The 19,977-nt window shown below is 44.3% G+C and overlaps 1 long non-coding RNA gene across 1 annotated transcript; it reads right to left on the reverse strand.

Annotated features, from left to right (window-relative positions):
- Positions 1–12,589: 12,589 nt before the first annotated feature.
- Positions 12,590–19,338, reverse strand: LOC120844484. Its single transcript, XR_006077126.1, has 2 exons — positions 19,229–19,338; positions 12,590–12,786 (listed from the first exon to the last, which is right to left on the reverse strand). It is a non-coding gene; the product is annotated as an uncharacterized LOC120844484 (long non-coding RNA).
- Positions 19,339–19,977: the final 639 nt, after the last annotated feature.

Genomic DNA, 19,977 nt, shown 5'->3' on the forward strand with positions numbered 1-19,977 from the left:
TTTTTGTTTAAGCGTGATGTAACAGTAGAGAAAGGCCTAGAGAGAGGCGCAGCAACTATTCAATATTCTATTAAACAAATATTCGGCCAGAACCACAACTGTGAAATCCCGAGAGACTCCCCCCACCTCCGAGAGGTAACCTACCCCTATTTTTAGCTTGATTTGCTATTTTCTTCTAAACACTGAAATACAGCCTACTCGTAGTAATCGCAGTGTTCTGATCAATGATGACCTTGGCGTAAATGCACCTAGTTAGCTATGGTGGTGTATAAGCGAACATTACTGATTGGGAAGTGCAGTCCTTTTTGCTTCATTACCCCTTGCCGCGATAACAAGTTTGACAGAGACACGTGATCTAAAAGTAGCATTTTTTTCAACTTTTCTTGATTGCACACCGAAAGTTAGCCCACTCTATTTTCAACCAATTTTCTTTCGATTTTAGGTGGGCTATCACTGGATTTTACAGTATTCACTTTAAATAGCTTCAAACCCAAAATCCATTATTTTCACATGCCTAACGAAGAGTTATCGGTTTTTCTGCGAACGGTGCTCACGTCGATCACATGAATAGGTAACACTACTCGTGATCAGTTAGAGTAGCTATGTGCTCCGCTTAGCTGCCCTAAAAAGAGTAGCAGGTTGAATACGAGCGAGAGTAGTGTGAGACACATTCAGCACAAAAGTGTCCGTTTGATGTTGAACTCGCGACAATTACCTCAGCACGATACAAACCCTACAAAGTAGCCAAAAACATCTTATTTACGTCAAACACAAATCAAAGACCGCCATTGTCCTTGACCTCTGGAAAATTACCGGCGTATGTTTGTTCAATAAATGAATACATATCTATAGTGGAGGTCCCCTGTAGGTATGATACCTTAAATAGTTCCTCAACACTCCAACAACTGAAGTTTTTTTCCGCAGGCTAACTTCTAAAGAGATTGTATAAAACTTTTTGGCATGAAAGCTCAAAATTGTCTGCTCCAAATCACCATTTGTCAGTTCCACCACTGCACGTGCTCTGTACAAATATTGCACTTCTCTGGCCAAACGGTATGTACAGAGCACGACACCGTTAGCACAAACATGGCTTTTCCACCTTTTTACATTTTGCTCGAACAGTGAAACTAGGGGTGCAAATATTTATCATCTAGGTCGTTGCCTCAGATGAACCGTTCCCACCCCATGAGTAGTTTTCATGATAACATTTTATTTGACAAAGTGAAATGGCGAAGACCAGCTATGGCTTGTTCTTGCTAACTGTCGTACGCTGTAGGAGGAGGAGAAAGCTTTTTTGGCATTAAGATGAAGCTACCACCACCTCACTTTTTGTTTGTGCATATATTGGCGAGAAATTAGAAAAACTACATTAATGGCAGTATCTATGTAGTGTTTCAAACTATTAAATGGTATTCATCTATCGAGAAAATGAATGACATCACATAACCTTTTTTTAAAATTATGCGACAAAATGCGTTGTGGCAGCGAAAATACTATATGCAGTAGCTGTGGCAACACTTAACAAAGCTGTCCCGGCCCGGTCCTTTCCATATGACACTACGGCTGAAGGTGCCATATGGCACCTTCAGCAACATGCGAGATGTTGCTGCAGCTGGAACGAAACCATCAGCTTCACAGCTGGTACCAGCCTCCGCTGGTACCAGCTGTGAAGGGCCCTCTCCAGTGCAGCAGCCTTCTCCAGCGCAGCAGCCTGCTTCAGCGCAGCAGCCTGCTTCAGCGCAGCAGCCTGCTTCAGCGCAGCAGCCTGCTTCAGTGCAGCAGCCTGCTTCAGTGCAGCAGCCTGCTCCAGCACAGCAGCTCGCTTCTGCTGAGGCAGCATTCCACCCGCCGGCTAGGAGGCGGTCAAGAAGGACAGGGTCTCCTCGGCCGCAAGATAACTCTGCGTTACTGCAGGTCATTGCAGAGTCGACGAGGCAGATGGTGAATGCACCTCTGCAACAGCAGTTAGACATGACAGACCCCCTTATGGCATTTGCGGTCCACCTGTGTCCCGAGCTACGGCTCGTGCACCCTGAAGAGCTGAGTGATGCAAAATTTAACTTGCTGAAATTAGTGCACATTACCAGAAGAGACACAATCACCTAAACGATAAGTAAATATATACCTCGTCTAAAAGAAATTACCCTAAATTTTTAGCGTTAGTGTAAAATTCTATCTACCTGGAGGCAACTCGTTCACATCAGGAGAGGACTTATTGTAATTGCCAAGGGCGTATGAAAAAGTAGGGTGCACCATCGACTAGGTGCACAAAATGGAGGGATTTTTTTTATATCGGCATGGACAAGTTAGTTACATTTCAAGATGTGTTTACAGACCTTAGGTAATTGTTTAAAATAATTAATGTTTCTTCTAAATTAGCATTCATGATGTGAACATATCTTTATTTTAGTGCTTTAAATAAAAATATATGTTACTTTTTGTTATGCCTTTGAAGTTTTCATTTAAATCTGTGATAAATAGGTGATGTCCTATCCTTTTTGCTGCAGCTTTGCCTTTACAGTTTTTTTCCTGGTATTTTATTGCCATGTATCAACCAGGCAAAGTTAGTGTTCTCATTGCAATTTTCATTTCATCTTTAAGCGAAATCCTTGAAGCAGTCTGTTTTCGTGTTTTTTTTTATATTGATGCTTCTACACGCCCAAGGGCTGCTGGCATAATGCCTTGCCTGAGTTTTTTTTTTTTTTTTTTTTTATGCCTCATGTATCATTCACACATTTTCACGCTTAATTCATTCCAGAATCATGCTCACTAGTATGGTGTGAGCATATCTTAAAAATCGCAACCTTCATGGACAAAAAAAAATTATTTTGCGGCGTCTATCATTGGTACTTTAGCCGATGATGGTGTGTATGCCATCTTGTCGACTCTGACGTTTTATTCCAGAGATCACATGTGTTGATTTTGATACTATTCGACATAACTTCGTGTCTTTGTTGGATTGCTGCATTTTATTATTTACTTGTGGAAAGAAGGTGCATTGGCTTTTTCCGCTCTTTTTCTTTTGTCAAGGTGCCTATGTAAGCACTTTTCGGAAATAAAAAGTTCAGCTGTATTCGAGACCTCTTAGCCTTCGTGTAGTTTTTCGCCTGCAGTCTCGGGTTTATGTCATGTTCAACCTAGAGCAGCTCGTTTTCGCTTTTACATTCACTTCATAGATGCTATGTGTGACACAGAGTTTTAAGCAGAATGTAGAACCCAAATGTTTCAAATGCGTAGCATTTATGGGGCCAGCTCTTAGCACTTTCATGTCCAAATGTGGGATGTCAGCTTGATAGACCGTTCAGCAGGGAGCAAAAAGTTGCCGATTGCCCTTCGAGCGAGGACTTTCCACAGTGTGCGCTCAGTGGCAGCAAAGTGCACTACACAGACTACTAAGGCTCCAGCTTGCAGGCTGTGTGCACCACCAAAACGGCGCAGGAGCAACAACGGCGGGCGCAGCAAGGTGAAGTGATAGCAGAAAGGGACCGGGCCCAGCAATGACAGGAAGCCAGTAACCGTTACACAGTGGCCGACCTGCAAAGGCGTTCTAAATGCTATACATTTAGAAGAAAACTAAAAATGACAAAGAGACATCCAATTTTTTTTTTTTTTCGTTACGAATATAATTTTGGTTTGAGGGAAACATTTTTTATATTCACATGTTAAGAAAAAAGTAATACAGTCGAGACCGGTTAGTCAACGGGAATCGGAAATTACTTCGCCATATCTGCTTATAACCGTCTTCGACTAGAACGAAGTGCGAAGGGGAATGGGAAATCGAGATCGCTTTGCTGTAGCCGCTATTTCCTTATAACCGACTTCGTTATAACCGGTCTCGACCGTAACAGTAAAAGAGAAATTGTTTTTATTATTGTCTAAATGTAAAATATTATTAAAGAGGCACTGATATTAAAAAAAAAAGAATGTGTTTCAGTACTGCTTAGGAGCGTTGCCGAGCGCAGTGCCTACGCTCACAGCGCCCTTCATCAGATAACTTAAAGGGATACTACAACGAAATTTCGGCGCCTAATTCTTGGTCTATTCGTGTTCAATGGAGCGTTATCACGTCAGACATACCAATGTCTTGTTGAAAAAGACACGAAAAGGACTTTTAAAACAAATTAAACGATTAGCAAAGAGCAGTTTGTGGATGTCGCAAACGCCTCGTTTGTAATGCCTGTATAGGAACCTCGACAGGTAGCGACGGTAACTGTCTCTCCTCCGGCCACGACTAAAGCCACGACGAGAGAAGAGCTGAAGGAGGAGCTGCCCTCTCCCCGAGACTCTCTTTTGTGTGTTTCAGCAGTCGCTATTGTCCCTCTACAAGATTATAGAAGATTAACCTGCTGCACAAAATTTGTACGAAGACAGCTTTGCGGTTCCTCGCGGTGGCCCGATAGCTGGTGTGCTTCGGCTGCTTTCAGCGGATGTTACGAGCCATCGGGGCCTATCCAAGGCCGTGTGCATGTTACGTGACCTTGGAGAGGGGGCACAGCAACGAGCGGAAAGCCTATCACAGGCTATGTCCACAAAGTGGGATTGGCTGGGATAGCTTGCAGCGTAAGGTCCCGAGACAAATTACGTCACGATTGCAGCGGATTTGGCGTGCATTCCGCTGGCTGCTCTCCGAGCGTTCGCCAGAGTGGGCCGTTTATAACGAAAACTACAGCCATCAAGCTCAAAATACGAATGTGCGATTGTCATTTACGGTTATTGTGGATCATATTCAGCCTATTTGTGAACCCGATGAGTAATTTCGTTGAACTATCCCTTTAATACGTGGCATAAATTTCTGGAATGAAAATACTGGTGCAAGTCAAGTTTTAAAGCCCTGGCAATTTTCCAGAACCTCCCATACTCACCAGAATCAAACATCCGCGTTGATCACGTGGCCTTTCCACCAGCCAATCAGCGTCGAGCTTCGCGATAAATTTTTAGGCTTCACTAAATCTGGCAACCTCCCTTTAAAAGCCAAAGTATGTTTCACGTTAAAAATTTAAAAAAAATTATTTTAAAGGGCTTAGATGAGACATTTCTTAGTTTGAATTTTACGTGAAAAACAATTCTTTTCTGTACAATATTATTTTTTTGTTGTTAGACATAATTTAGGTGGGGGTAGCCATGCCCATCAAGAAAAGTACTTATGGCTTAGCCAGTTGAGCACTGTCTTTCGACTCTCATTGGTTGGAGAGATGATTGACGTGTGAAATGTTTGTTGAAAAATTGTTTCTTCATGCCAAAATTGTATTTTTACTGACAATATTTTTGTGTTCGAGAAAGAAATAATCTAGACAGTCATTCTTGTTCTCAAGAATATCCCGAGACTGCCTTTACCGCTTGGGTTTCGAACGATAACAAAGATGGCTGCCGAATGCCAGAAGTCATCTTTGTTATAGTCCGTATAAAGATAAATGAGCGCAACAAACTATGCTCGTTGAGCTCATTTATTTTTATTAGTGCAAGTCATTCCGCAGAAGATCCCTTCAACCGACCTAGTTTGCAGCAAACGACTGTCGCAAGTATGTCTGAACTCAAGGCTATTTCTAACCTAATTCCCCTTGATTCCCGCCGCAAACTCTCTTCGTCTTTTCCTTCTTCACAAGTTTTACTACAACATGCCATCTTTCATACTCACCTACTGCAAGCCTGCCTCTTACATTTCTTCGCATCACGATCACCCCTTAAGATTGCACCTCTATTCAGCCGCATATGGATTCAAATATTGTGCTCTTGCTCCGGCTATTGAAACCCAGAATCGCCCCCCAAACCATATAGCTACTGAAACTAATGAAATCATGTGATGCAAACAATACTTAACCTCGATGTTGTGATGTATATTGTTATAATCCCCATGTGTGATCATGTTTTCTTGTTATTGTGGATATTACTCCATTTTTTGTTCAAATAACGAGTGCTCAATTCTGTATAGTCTGATTTAAGTTTGTGACACAACCTTAGTTCTTTATGTTGCCAATGTATGCAGTGCTTTTTGACTCTCCTTTCCCCTTTCCATGTAATGCGGAGTGCAAGTTCATCTACTTCTTTTGACGTCAGAACGACGCCGAGCTCTGATTGGCTCTGATGAAGGGATAGTGGGTAGACCTAAAGGCAGCTTGCTTTGAGGTCTACCCACTATCCTTCAATCAGAGCCAATCAAAGCTCGGCGTCGTTCCGACGTCACCACAACCCCTGCAAAAGGAGATGAACTTGCGCTCCGCATATATTTGAACGAATATCTTTGAGGGTAATATTAATCTTGAACTCAAAACTGAAGTATGCGCCTTTCAAAGCACTATACGGGTCCTTGTTTTCGTAGCGGGACTGGCATGATTTATCCGTTTGCTTGTGGTGATGCTAAATAAAGATATTGGTTCCCGTAAAAGCGGCCCCGCTGCCCTGTGCAACTGTCGTGATTGCGACCACGGTTTCAATACCGAGAAAGTACCTACACAGGTAAGAATTTGTAAGCCATTTGGCCGAAGGCAATCGGGCGTACGGCTCACATCAAGTTTGTCCAGGTGTGTTCCCATCACTTCACTTCGAAAGGCAAGTAGCTCTCAAGTTTTGCAGTGCATCTGGCTTGCCCAAGTGAATAGTAAGAACAAAAATTGGTGAGGGGAATGTACCGTATTTACTCGCAGAATGAACGCACTTTTTTCCCGAAAAATCGATGCAAAGTTGGGGGGGGGGGGGGGGGGCGTTCATTACGCGAAGTAAAATTTTTGCGTCCCTATTTACTCGCATAATGAACGGACCTTTTATCCTGAAAAATCGAAGAACTTCTTATCTTTTTGCGCGCGGCGCCCGACCCCGTAACCAAACTAAGCTGTGCCAAAAAAAAGATTTGTTTTCTTTTTCTCTTAGTTCCTTGGGATTTTTGTTTTTTTTTGCCGCCTTTCGCAAGTTGTTTTGTTTGCTTGGGCGTTGCTTAGGCGAGGGCTCTCCGCTTATCTTTCTTATCTCCTTGCGCGCGACGCGCCAAACTGCGCTGTGCAAAAGAAAAAAAAAGCTCTCTTTCTTTTGTTTTTTTCTCAGTTCCGTGTTTTTTTTTTCTTTTTGCCGCCTTTCGCAAGCTATTTCGTTCGCTTAGAGCGCTTCTCTTTCTTACCTCCTTGCGCGCCGCGGCGTGCGAACCCAAAGTCCAGACAGCGCTGTGCAAAAAAAAAAAAAAAAAAAAAAAGCTCCTCTCCATGTTTTTTTTTTTCTTGCTTCCGTTGGATCTTAGCGAATTTTTTTAACGCCTTTTGCCTTTTGTTGGCCCACGCTGCCCATGCCTTCGCGACCTCGCTGCACCAGGATAGAAAAGTGCGTTCATTTCGCCCGTGAAGGGAGGGGGTCAAAATTTTGACGTCCGAGTTGGGGGTGCGTTTATTACGCGAATGAAAAAAAAGTCAAAATTTTGGGAGCCGACTTGGGGGGTGCGTTCATTACGCGAGTGCGTTCATTGTGCGAGTAAATACGGTATATTTATTTTGTGGCTTTATTTTATCCCTCTCGGTCACTTTTTACTGCACATCCAGCGATGTTAACAAGCACTTGTATTAGACCGTGGCTCGTGCACGATAGTACGCTGGAACGCTGCTTCCATGGTCGTGGCTTGAGAGCGTTGCAGACGTTTCTAGACGGGGAAGGAACAGCAGACGGGCGCAGGTGGTAACGGATACTGACGCGCTGCCTTCATGGCCAGCGCTTATGGGCGTTGCAGATAACAATAGATGATAGTGGAGTAGCAGACAATGCCGGAGGCTGCTGCGTGCCTGCTCACGCGACTAGATACCCCGGACGCATACCAGACGTCGTGATGGGGAGACACTAAGCTTGCGAGCGTGTTCGGCCGAGCAGCCAAGCCAATCCACTAGTAATGGGTGAGGCGACTGATCTGTGGGCGGGGCTTAGAGCAGGCCGTGATCTCCACCTCAATTTCGCCTAACAACCTAAACATTAAGCAAACAAAAAAAAAATAGAAAAAAAGTGTCCCATCTAGGCTTTTTAAAAATAAATTTATCTTAATTTCAGCCCCTTTAAGAGAGTGAAGCTGAAAACTGTTAATAAATTGTGTGAAATAACAAACACAATTAGCCTGCCTTGGGCTATACACTTCAGGCCACATGAATCACAATGTAACAGCTGACCTAAGGGGCAGTTTCCCTGGAAAAAGCAAACTGCCTGTCCAAATAAAATAAATTTTTAGTGCAGAGAAAGTCTCCTCCATGCCAACCTCAGCAGCAGGTACTGCAAGGCTACTTGTGCGAATGCCTATTAAGTTCTGAATAATGTTTCTTTTTCTCTTCTCACAACTGCAAAACACTGTAGTCTCGGCAGCAACAGTATTTTGTTCATAATTTCCAGCTTGTTATGTCATTTGGGCCCAGGGTACTCGTTCCTTGAAAGTGAATGCCAGTCTCAACTTCCCTTTCTTTGAAAAGTGTTTCCAAGGCTTCTTCTGGATGCAATACTGGAGCTGTTACCATTGCCATAACAGCTGCTATATCTTGCTTGTCTTGGAAAGCTGCAATTCTTTTCCAAGTTTTCGTTAAGTACTTTCTGAACTGGCACTTTTGGTAGCAGGAATCCATGCACTATGGGGCATGGATATAATGTGAACAGCAGATTCCATAGCCTTCCATACATGCTGCACTACCTAGATGTTCCTAGGAACTACTGAAACAGGGGGTGTGCAACCTACATACGACACCCCTTGTCGCAGCCCCCTCTCCACTCCGCAGCTTTATTGGCTCCTAGGAACCTCTAGGTTTATCAAAGCATGTATCAAAGGCCACGCAATCTAGTATGGTTTGTGCTGCCTGCCTGCTGCACTGCTGCACAAAAAAGGTCAGTTTCAACAAGTGGCTGATCCCTCTTCACTGAGTGAGCCAGAACCTTTGCCAAGGACAACAATATACTGGAAGTGTCCATGGAACATGCCAGTCACATGCCAAAGTCAGACATTGAGCTGCTCTTCTGCTATATGTCTTTGTTACCTCTTCTGCTGGCTGTAGCGATACTGCAAGCATTTCAACTTGCACTTACATGTTTTGTATCTGTAGGATTTCTTCCCTTGAAAGATAGCCTTTAGTGAAGCCTCTTAAATCAATTGATCCAGCGAGCATATGTAGCAAAGACATCTACAGAAACGGACAATAAATCACTGGCTTCTTCAAGTCTAGCTTTCAAATTAGATACATGACAATTTTGATTGCAGTTTCTTCACTAGTGGACAACAATCTTAGACAATACGACAGCAAACCGAGACTTTCAGAGAGCATAACTAAATGTCAGGTGCAGCATGTACACCTCATGCCTTGTAGCAAATTGGAATCACCAATACTTAAAGTTCTATAGACAACCCTGATAACTGACACCAAAAGTCTGTAGACTGAACTGATAATTGACACCAACGAGCTCGGAAGTCACATTTTCCACACCACTCGCTTTTGTTTGTTTGTTTTACTATCTAGTGGCGGTGTCAAACCCCATAGAAAGATAATGCCACGGCATATTGTTCTTTCTCATTTTGCCAGCGAATATGCCCAACATTAAAGCCGTTTGCCCTACTCTTCCGTCCGCTTTTTGCCAAGGCCTGGAGCCCTGCTTGGTTAGATGCAACAGTGCACTCTCAAGGTTAACTAGCAGCGAGCGGGAAGACACAACTTCAAAGTCACTACATTTGACTTCTTCATTGGCACCAGAGATATAGCATTTGTCATTAATTTCGGTGTGGACAGTAATAATGGTATTGGATTGGTGCAATTATCGTTTCAAAACAGTGTGAACCTGGCTGATGCTTTGCAGCAGAAAAATGGGTACTTATTATTTGAGGCCCAAGTTGTTCAGCCATCTCAAATAATTCCTTCAAGGGCAGTGGTTGGAGAATTAGCTGTTAGTAATTTCCTCCATACTGGATCGCACAACAAGTGGCATGGAATCTAGTTGCAAGGTGCAACTGAGCTTCAGGGAAAACATCTGGCAGTTAAGCATAGAAAATACTTGATTTTACTTAACCTTCCTGGACCCTGCCCTTAACAGCCACAGCAGTTACGGCATGTTGGGAATCCAAGGCTTTTAAAACAGAGTTAATGATTTTGCGAAAGTCATGGCCAAGCCGAGACAGTCCTTCGTTGTTTGTCATCGGCTCAACATAACATTTCATGATGGTCTTCTCAGTCCTTTAAGATGAAAATGCCTGCTTCATTGTCGGTTAGAGCATAATCTATACATTCACTTGCCTGAACTTCACGGCAGAGAGTGCTTTGTAAAGGAGGCTTTCTCAGAAAGCCACTTCCCTCATTCGTTAATGTAAAGCAGCTAATCGTGGCACCTCGATATAGAACCGCAACCGGCAGAGAGCGCACGCCAGCAGTTTTGAATTTGATATGCGGACTTGTTGAAGGCGATGTCACAGTTCTTCCTGGCAGTGCACAGCATGACCAAGAGGTGGTGGCACAGTCAACTACAGCGACTTGGACAAAACATGCTATTTTGAACATAAAATTTTATAGAAAAGTAGACAATAACTTGGGTAAGTGCGTCTCACACATTCAAAAGGCCTAGATCGAGGCTGCCAGTTCTGTTTTCTTTAGATGGATCAACATGCCCAATGTGCTTGTTTGAAACTAAAACCCAAGCAACACAAATTTGACATGAAGTGGACTTCAATTGCGATTGGTCATACAGAAAGCTGAGCTCAAGGATTCACAATGTCGTTTATATTTATTTCTTTAAACATTGCCGACTTGAAGTGATGTAATCAGGTTTTCACAACAACCGTTCGTATCACATACTCCTTTTGGCTCGGCTCCTTGGTCCTCTTTATTACCATTTTCAAACATTTTCGATTCATAAAATACTCGTACCAATGCCATCAGTATGACAGGGTGACCATATACAGTAAACTTTTTTTAGTTCTACCTCGGTTAATTCGACTTTTCATTTAATTCGATCATACTCAGAAGTCCCGGCGAGCGCCTATACATTTCTATGGGAGGAAAAGTTTGATAGTTTGAACTCGGGAAGACTCTGCATCGGATAATGCGTCTCGAGCAAACGCGAGCGGGCTCACATTGTACGGCACCACGGCAGAAAAACCACCCACGTACCACGAAACACGGGCCCTTTGCTGCAAAGATGAACGTGCGCAAATATGCGCCTCCTCCTCTACGCCGTTGAGATGGATTGTAGCGAATGACACGAGCCAGCACAACCAATCTGGTGTGGAGTAGCACGGAGAACATAGCCCGTGGTCGGGCACGGAGACAGTGCTCTGCAGCACGGAGACAGCGCTCAAAACGCTCTGTAGCACCGTGTGCAGTCCATCTTGCGCGCCAGAAAGCACCAGTTTTTTTTCCTTTCTTTTTTTATTTATTTATTTTTTTTTGTCGCCGACAGTTTGGCCGCCTGGCACCACAGTCGGCTCATAAAGCCTTCTCAGCGCGCGCTTTCCAAGCGCTTTTCTGAAGCATTGTGTGCGGTCCATCTCGCGCCGGAAAGTGCGGGTTCTCTTTTCCTATTTTTTTTTATGTTATTTTTCTCTGTCACCGATGGTCTGGCTGCCTGGTGCCAAACTAGGCAAGTAAAAGTTTCTTTTTTCTTTCTTCTTTTTTTGTAGAGCGAGATTTTTCGGGGACGTGATGTTTCGTTACGCTGTTCTCCGGAGCATGCTTTTGGACACGCGTTTTAAGCGCAGACGGCAGGAGACCATCCGTCAGTACTTTGGACAATAAAAGGAAGTTTAATTTTAACTGTGTTTTTGTCCTTTTTTTTAACTCGATCATTCGGATAATTCGACCAAATTTCAAGGTCCCGTCGAAGTCAAATTAACGAAAGTTTACTGTATTAAAGCCCCTTTATACTGAAAGTAATGCAAACCATCATACACTCTGCTTTCCTCCTTGCCAACATCCTCTTTCTTAAATATTTCGTTTTCTCCTCCAGGAACACCATTCTTGAGCACACCGGGAGAGGAAAGAACCAGACTTGTGCTTCGTCAGCATTCAGCGGAGATCCGTGTCACCATTGGGTGCAGACGGGTCTCTGGTGAACAGTGACACAGCGCTCCTGTTCAACCTGTCACCCTCACCTGTCACCCTCATAAGTGACATTGACAATTCAGCACTAAGGCTTTATCTAGGAAGTGTTGCCAGGTCGTGCTCAAAAAAGGCATCATCTGCTTGGGAAGAGGGGAAGGACAAAGAGAAGGAGCCGGTGTGTGAACAGAAGGTCCGCGTCACTTTTCCAGGTACATACAGGAGCGATATATTGTGTTTGTGACAACTGAAATGTGAAGCTCAACAATAACCAGTGTGAATAAAATGGGAACATAGGAACAAATGGCAGTGTTTTGTTAATTACCGGCGAGAAGGACTAATTCCGCAACTACAGAAATATGCCCACTGCGCATGACGTGTATGATGCTCCTACAAGGGTGATTACATACGGAACAAGGAAACTGCGACAAGTACTTTGTCCTCCTTTCTTTGTCTCTACCTTGGGTACGTCGAATTACAACAGCTCGCCAGCCAAGTAACGTTGTCCTCAAGTTCCTTAGATGCACCCCTCTATTACTATGAAAAACTCAGCTAGGTCTCGTGGCAATGCTTAAAAATTTAATAGCAGTCTCAATCTTTTCACACCCTCACACCAGAGTGTACGGAGCAAATGCAACAATAAGCAGCACTGAACTGTGTGCTCAGAAGTCCAAACCGACCAGATGAATGCATCCTTCCACGGTAAGGGGTGGCCTGTTCAGCAGCTCAGCAGGCGTTTACCCGGGCAATCTCCCCACTGTTTCTGGAAAAGGCAAGAGCAAGACTTTTTTTAAACATGAAATCCATATCACAGCAATTGTTTTAGCTCTCACTAATAAAAAAATAAGATAGAGATTGCTTATAAGGCATTAAAGGGAAGAAAAAAATGCATGTCTGATCTGAATTCATAGCTATGTAAAATGGGCGCAACAACTGCCCGTATAAAGTGAACTGAAAGAATATTTTGAGGGTTTAAGTGCCGAACCAATGGAAAGAATCTGGCATGCCCCAGCAAAGGGCAAAGGATTCTCATGCAGCTAAAATCTCAATTGCCTGCCACTTCTACAGGCATCTCAGCCAGGATGCCATTCTGTCAAATGGGAATGCATAAACTGACAGGCTGCTTAAAGCACTGAAGCTATAAAAACAAGTAAATTAATAACATTTCATGATTCCAAAGACCGCTTCAAAACGCGAAAGAAAAGCGAGTCAGGAAGCAGAGTTCATTTGAATTCATTTGGCCGAGATAATGCCCCAGAAAAGATGAAAAGTGAGAAAATTTGTGAGTTGTTTTTAGTCAGACAATTCCCATACTAACATAAAGCAAGATCATACTCTTGGTAACCACAGTTGGATGAGCTTCAGGAGACATAAAACACTCTTCCAAGCTCTGAGCAGCACTGAGAAAAGTCCCATATGCACCAGGTCAGACACTTTCCTGGGCTTAACGGCGACATGCTCCAGAATACTGCACAGAGCTTACAAAGTGTAGTAGAAGGATGCTGCATTTGGACTATCAAAATAGCAAGCAAAAATAATTAAAAATTACAAAAAAAAAGAAAATAAGGTAATTCTAATATATTGCAGACAAAAAAAGAAGATACAGTAATTCCTCGTTATAACGAAGTCAACAGGGCGGCAGAAAAATTTGATATAAGCAGTACTTCGATAAAAGCGATAGAGCCTAACAGCGCCAGCAGCCTTCGACGTGGACGGGAACACTGAGGAACACTCTGACTGTATATTTAATTAAACAAACCTTGGTTATGAACAACAAGCGGCAGCTTCACAGAGTAAAAAACTAAGTAAGTGGAGTTTGCCGATAGCTTCATCCGGGCATCAGTTCTTTTCGAACTGCTCTGGGCATCACAAGAACACTGTCACCGCCGCTGCACCTAACTTTGTTTGGAAGCACCGTAGGATGTTTTGCGTCTCCGCAGTCGTCGGCGTCTCCTGAGGTGCCTTTCTGTCGTCGTTTCGTGTTTACGAAACGATGACAGAAAGGCATAAACCCCTGCATGCAACACGGCGTGCGTTGCACTCTGGGAACTAGTTGGCCAGGGAGGAGAGTGGCATGGTTTCGGTTTCGATCGACATGTCGACAAGAGATTATACACAGAACGTGACATGTTCTCTGGTCCCGAGAGCGTCATTCTAATTGGTCTCTAAACTAACCTAAATGGCCAGACCTCGAAGCTATAGCACAAGCCGAAGATGTATAGCTTGTCTTAACACATGCTTGTTGTATTTTTGTACTCGAGCCTTTTTGTTAGCGTTTTGAGATATGTGAACGAGCCAGTGCTGAGAATCGCGAATCTGTGAAGCTCGCGAATCTGTGAAGCTCGGGGATCTTGCTTGTGTACGAGTCAACAAGCTAGCTGTTACAACCAATAAGTATGCATACATCGAGCTCGCACCTTTACATTAGTGTTGCTGGTCAGGAAGTTTGTTTGTTTTGTGCGTCCATACACGAAATATAACTTTTTGCAATTACTATTTTTCTTAATACGCCTGAGTACGCGAGGTAAAACTCGGAAGCGCCATTGAAAAGCTCAATTGGAACACACTTCTTATCTCTTATCTGTACTGACCCGCAGCACTGCACAAAGTGAAGTCCCACCCGCTTGCATTCCATAATATCCAACATTGCGTATGTGCATAAAGTTATCCTGCAATCATATAGGCACATTTGCACATACAAACCTTTTTAAGAAAGCAAAAGTCGAGCACTTGTGTGAAAAATGTCGCACCGTTCGCCGGAAGTGCGCCGGGCAGGCGTGAGCCCCTATGCGGTGCGCCAAACGAACGAAATTATTCAAAGCTCATTTGACGGTTGCTAAAGGCCATAATATTTGTTATGTGTTTGCTTTCTTCCTGACTGAGTATGCCAAAATAATTTCAGACACACCGTTCAGACACAGATCTTGGGCGACAGAAAAAGCTTATCCAAAAAGGCTTAGCAAGGAGTAGGGGACACTTGTTAGGGCCTCCGTCGTAGCTAGCCGATCTCAGCGTTTGCAAAAACTTAATCTCCTATCAGTATAAAATTTAAGTGGGAGATATATGATGATGCGAGGAAAACATCATAGTAACTTTTGTGCATGAGGTCGAATTTACTGCGTTTCCTTAACAGTTCATGCTTCAACACTGGCCTCAACTTTGATACTCCTGTGAGGATGCCGCTTGCTTTTCGTCCAGCGAAGCAACAAGAAGCGGACGTTTGGAAACATACTACGTGTAAGGCTCAAGGTGACCAAAATTCAGTTGTAGTTCACTGGTATTAGACGGGATTATTGAAATTGAGCTCAAAGATGCACTCGTAGGTGAGGTACTAAGCCACGTCTTACTACGTTTGCACACGTGCGCACAATATCCGGTGTTTTGGGAACCAAGGAAAGTGCCCCAGTCTTCGTTTTGTATGGCTCGATAATGAGTTTATTGTACATTCGTGAAAAGTCACATAATTGAAGACGCATTCGATCAGAGTATGATAGCATGAAATGAAGCTGCTCAATGGAAACCGAAACTGAGTGGCCAACTAGTTCCTAGAGTGCACTGCGGGGTGTTTCGCCGCGATGGTGTGCTTCGATTTTGGAAGAAGTCTATTGCAGCACCGGTGGCAGGAGCAACAATGGGAACGTCCGCATCAACAAGCGAGAACGAATGAGGTAGTATTGTTGGTGCTTCACCGACATGTTTCACGCATTTCTGTAGAGACCGTTGCAGCTCTAGGAATCGTGTGCTGGCTCAGCAAGCATACTCGCAAAGGAAACTCCGACGATCGCAAAGCAGTTGGCAATCTTTCATCTTCGGGTCGCGGGGGTGCTTTCTCTAGCTTGCATGAGAAACTTCTTGCACCTGTCCATTACCTTGCTTGTTCTGCAAAATGGTGGACAGTGTTGAACAGCCGATGTCAGAATGTCAAAATCTTCGGCGATTTCAGACTTAGGCCGGCCACTTTCTGAACCTTGCAGATCTACTGTATTTACTCACATATTGAACACACTTTTTTTCCCGAAAAATTGACGCATATTTGTTGGGCGTTCATTAAACGGGGTAAAATTTTTGCATTTACACACTTCGTGCAAATGTTATATTAGGTACCAATATGACACGGCAAGGTACTGTGGCACGTCTCCAGTGATGGAGGCGCACCCACAGCTTGTCGGGGGCATGCCACAATAACTATGCTTTAAAATTGCAAACCTTTTTACGGCACTTTCGGAGTGCCTTTTGCCAAAGGAAAAGCGCCCTACGAAGCTCACTCGGCAAGAAAAGCAACACGACCATTCTTAGGCGATATATATTGTTAGTATCCGGCGAGCACACTCAGGTATATCCGCGACTACGCGTATAAGAACTCGTACGAAGTCCAACCCCCGACCACGGAAGCCCGCTCGCACGGATCACGTTTCGTTCACGGAGAAGCTACCAGACACTCTCAGCCTACAGCGCAGCATGCACCTCGCTGTGCCGTTCTGTTATGGATTAAATAAACGCATTTACCCGGAGTATGTAAAATTAGGCCTAACCACTTTCACGATTTCACTGTCCGAAAGCGGACCACAGACGACGGCTTGTTCGTTGACACCAACGCATACGATAGGTGAAGAATGTTCGGGGATCGGCAATTCCTCGACTCGAGCTTCGTCAAGTGCGCACGACACTCGGTTTCACGGTTGATCACTTTTTCAACTACGCACTTGCGGCCATTACGAGAGCGGCTTGGCTTGGCTTGACTTCGCCTGACCGCTTGGCGGCAGAAGAAAACTGGCTTGGTGGCTTGCTAAATTGGACGCAATTCGAGACTCGCGGATACGAAAATTGGAGGTGCCTTGATTACGGGACGGAAAAAAAAAAGTTAAAATATTGATGCTCGTTGGGGTGGGAGCATTTATTATGCGAGTAAATACGGTAAGCGACTTTCGGTAAGCTCTCCCACTTCCATATGACGCACATGTGCATGTAGCATGTGGTACACCGCAGGCACATGCGTGCAAGCGCGCACATCGGGGGCTCTCGAAGGGATGATCTCCTCCGGGCTCCACCGCTCTCTTGACCCGATCCCGACGGGGGTCAGGAAGCGTCGGTCAAGGGCGCCATGAGTAGCGTCGTAACGTGGATGCTGCTCCCGCTGCTACCTGTCGGCGCATCGGCATCGGAAGCAGTGCTCTGCCCTTCGTCACCCATTGTCCCATTTACTTGTTTGCCGTTTTCCCAGTTTGCCGTTCGCCTAGGCGAAGAAGAGGGAGGAAATGCAAGGGTCTCTTTGCACCTCCGTGTAGGCTTGCATGCTTTTGGAACCTCGGCCTTCATAATAGGTGTGGTCAGCTGCCGATGCATTTAGAATAATTCAGTTCAAAATGCATGAATTTCGAACAGGACCACGTTGAACTTCGATAAAAGCTATAATTTGAAAAAAGCGATTTCGTTATAACGAGGGATTACTGTATTGCAAAGGTAACATCCCATAGCTAATCTTATTGTGGTGCTAAATGTTTTTTAATACAGGGCGAAACAGAACAAAAAAAATTTCAGCCTTTCCACTCTGGTGAAGAAGGAAGACCAGCGAAACTGTACTATGATGGGACGACCTCAAGCACGACTTCTTGGACGACCTCAAGGACGACGCCTAAAGGACCACGTCTAGGACGATCTCAAGGACGATGTCTAGGACGACCTCAAGGACAATTTCTAGGACGACCTCAGGGACGACGTCTAGGATGACCTCAAGGACGATGCCTAGGACGACATCAGGGACGAAGTCTAGGAAGACCTCAAGGACAAACTCAAGGACGACCTCAAAGACGACTTCTAGGACAGCCTGTAAGACAACCTCAAGGACGACTTCTAGGACGATCTCAAGGATGACTTCTAGGACGACCTCAAGGACAACCTCTCGAACAACCTCAAGGACGACCTCAAGGACGACTTCTAGGATGACCTTAAGGACGACGCCTAGAGAAGTTCAGCCTTTCCACTCTGGTGAAAACCAGAGAGAAAAGGCTAGAAAGGTTGCCGCCATCTATGAGCGAGGCCGGCAAGCCGGTTGTCGCTGTCGCTCATAGATCGCGGTAGCTGTCCAGAGTTTTGTGTCGACATTTCTTTGCGGGGCACACGATCCTTGGGAAACTAGCCCTTAACAGCTGCGCTGTAAAACAGCAGCATGCAGTAGTAGTACAAAGGAATGTGACATCCATGGTTCACTGTCACTATTAGACCACTTGTTCTCATTCACTCAGCTCTAGTTCTTTCCATGTGCACCTAGACTTTTGGGAATCAATGACTTCTAGACAAAACACCTAGGTGAGATATATATATAAGCCATACAGCAGCATTTTGGAGTTTCACATACTGGATAAGGCTAAGAAAAGTGTTTCTAGTAATGAAAATGGCCTAATGATGAATTTCATGCATGATACACTTTAAGGCAGGTGCTCGTATGAGCTAAGACCGTTTACTACCATGAAATACTGAGCAAGTGCCCAACCAAAAGCTAAACATAATCATGAAAACAATGGGGATGGGCACTTGTTAGGTCCAAGACCAGAAAAGCAGAGGGGGCACATGGCAGGGTAGGCCCTTGGTTTATCCAACGGAACGGTATAAGAGCAGTCTGGTGGAACCCTCCCATTTTGAAAACAGCCACACGGCTCACGCCAAGCCTGCTTTGCACCGGCGCTCTTGCGTCAAGCTTCACTGCTTTGTACCGGCGCACCCGGGTAAAGCTTCACTGCCTTGCACCAGCTTCCTGGAGAAGCTGCTGACGCAGATGAACACCTTGGTTCGCTTCGTAGGCTCAGAAGTTTTATGGGGTGGGCACTTGACACATTCTTTGCATATAGTATTTTAGTGTCTCAAAAGTAAGGGCGAGTGCATGCTCTGTATCTTACAGTACACATTTTCAAACTGTACGTGCCAGAATTCAAATTCCCTTGGTGTCTTAGATTTATCCAGCTCCATAGGACTAGAGTGCCTAGTCAAGTGTCTTTACAGCCCTGACAAACTTCAGGTGCTGGTGCTTATAGCAAAAACCTCCTGCCTTCCCTTTTCCTGCTGCATGCAGTGCTGTATTTCTATTTTGTGAGATCAGCAAAGCTTATAAATCTGTGGTTGAAATATGGGGAGGCAGTCTCTGATAACAGCTATGAGCTTCTTGAATCCAAATATATGACAACACCTGGGTAAAACAATGGATCACTCACCATGAAACAAGCAAGTGGACCCCGATGTTTCCAGTAACGCCTGATGGCCTCCCTTATCTCACTTGGTGTTATACTCTCCGTTTCAGCAAGGGTGCCCCCAGTACTTGATTCAGCCTAGTTGAAATAGAAGAAAACATGATATAGTATTACAACAAAAAGTGCAATCTATTTAACAGAAAGGCAGCATTGAGAAAAACCAAAACAAGAATGAAGCGGGAAAGAACAACAAACAAATCTCGTATCGTAACGAGTTGTCTCTCACTCTGTACAGTCAAACCCATTTATAATGAATTGCATTAAGCACCTAGTTTCGTTTGACATATGCAGTAATTCTATACAGAATATAAAAAAACTTTTATGATACATTTTTTATATAAAATATTTTGTCATGAAACAAAAATACACAAAAACATGCAACTAAAAACACCGTCACATTGAGGAAACAGTTGGACAACTCTGTCCATCAACACGAGAAAAACATGTTTTCGGCAACCCTGTCACATTGGGGAAACATGAACTGTCTGAAAAATATGTTTTTGCCGCCCGGCAACCGTGTTCGCCGGTTTGTTGTCTGACAGTCAGGGAACACCCTGTCACACCACGCTAATGGCAAGGCCAACAAAAGGAACACTTCACCATCTTGATTGTTTACCTTCGTTCATGTGCGGTACGGCGGCTATGGAAATGTGACTCTACAACGTGCTAGTGCATTCAAAGGACCAGAAATTACCATGGAACGACATCAACCA

Source organism: Ixodes scapularis, unplaced genomic scaffold, assembly GCF_016920785.2.
Source record: "Ixodes scapularis isolate PalLabHiFi unplaced genomic scaffold, ASM1692078v2 ptg000629l_1__unscaffolded, whole genome shotgun sequence".
NCBI lineage: Eukaryota > Metazoa > Arthropoda > Arachnida > Ixodida > Ixodidae > Ixodes > Ixodes scapularis.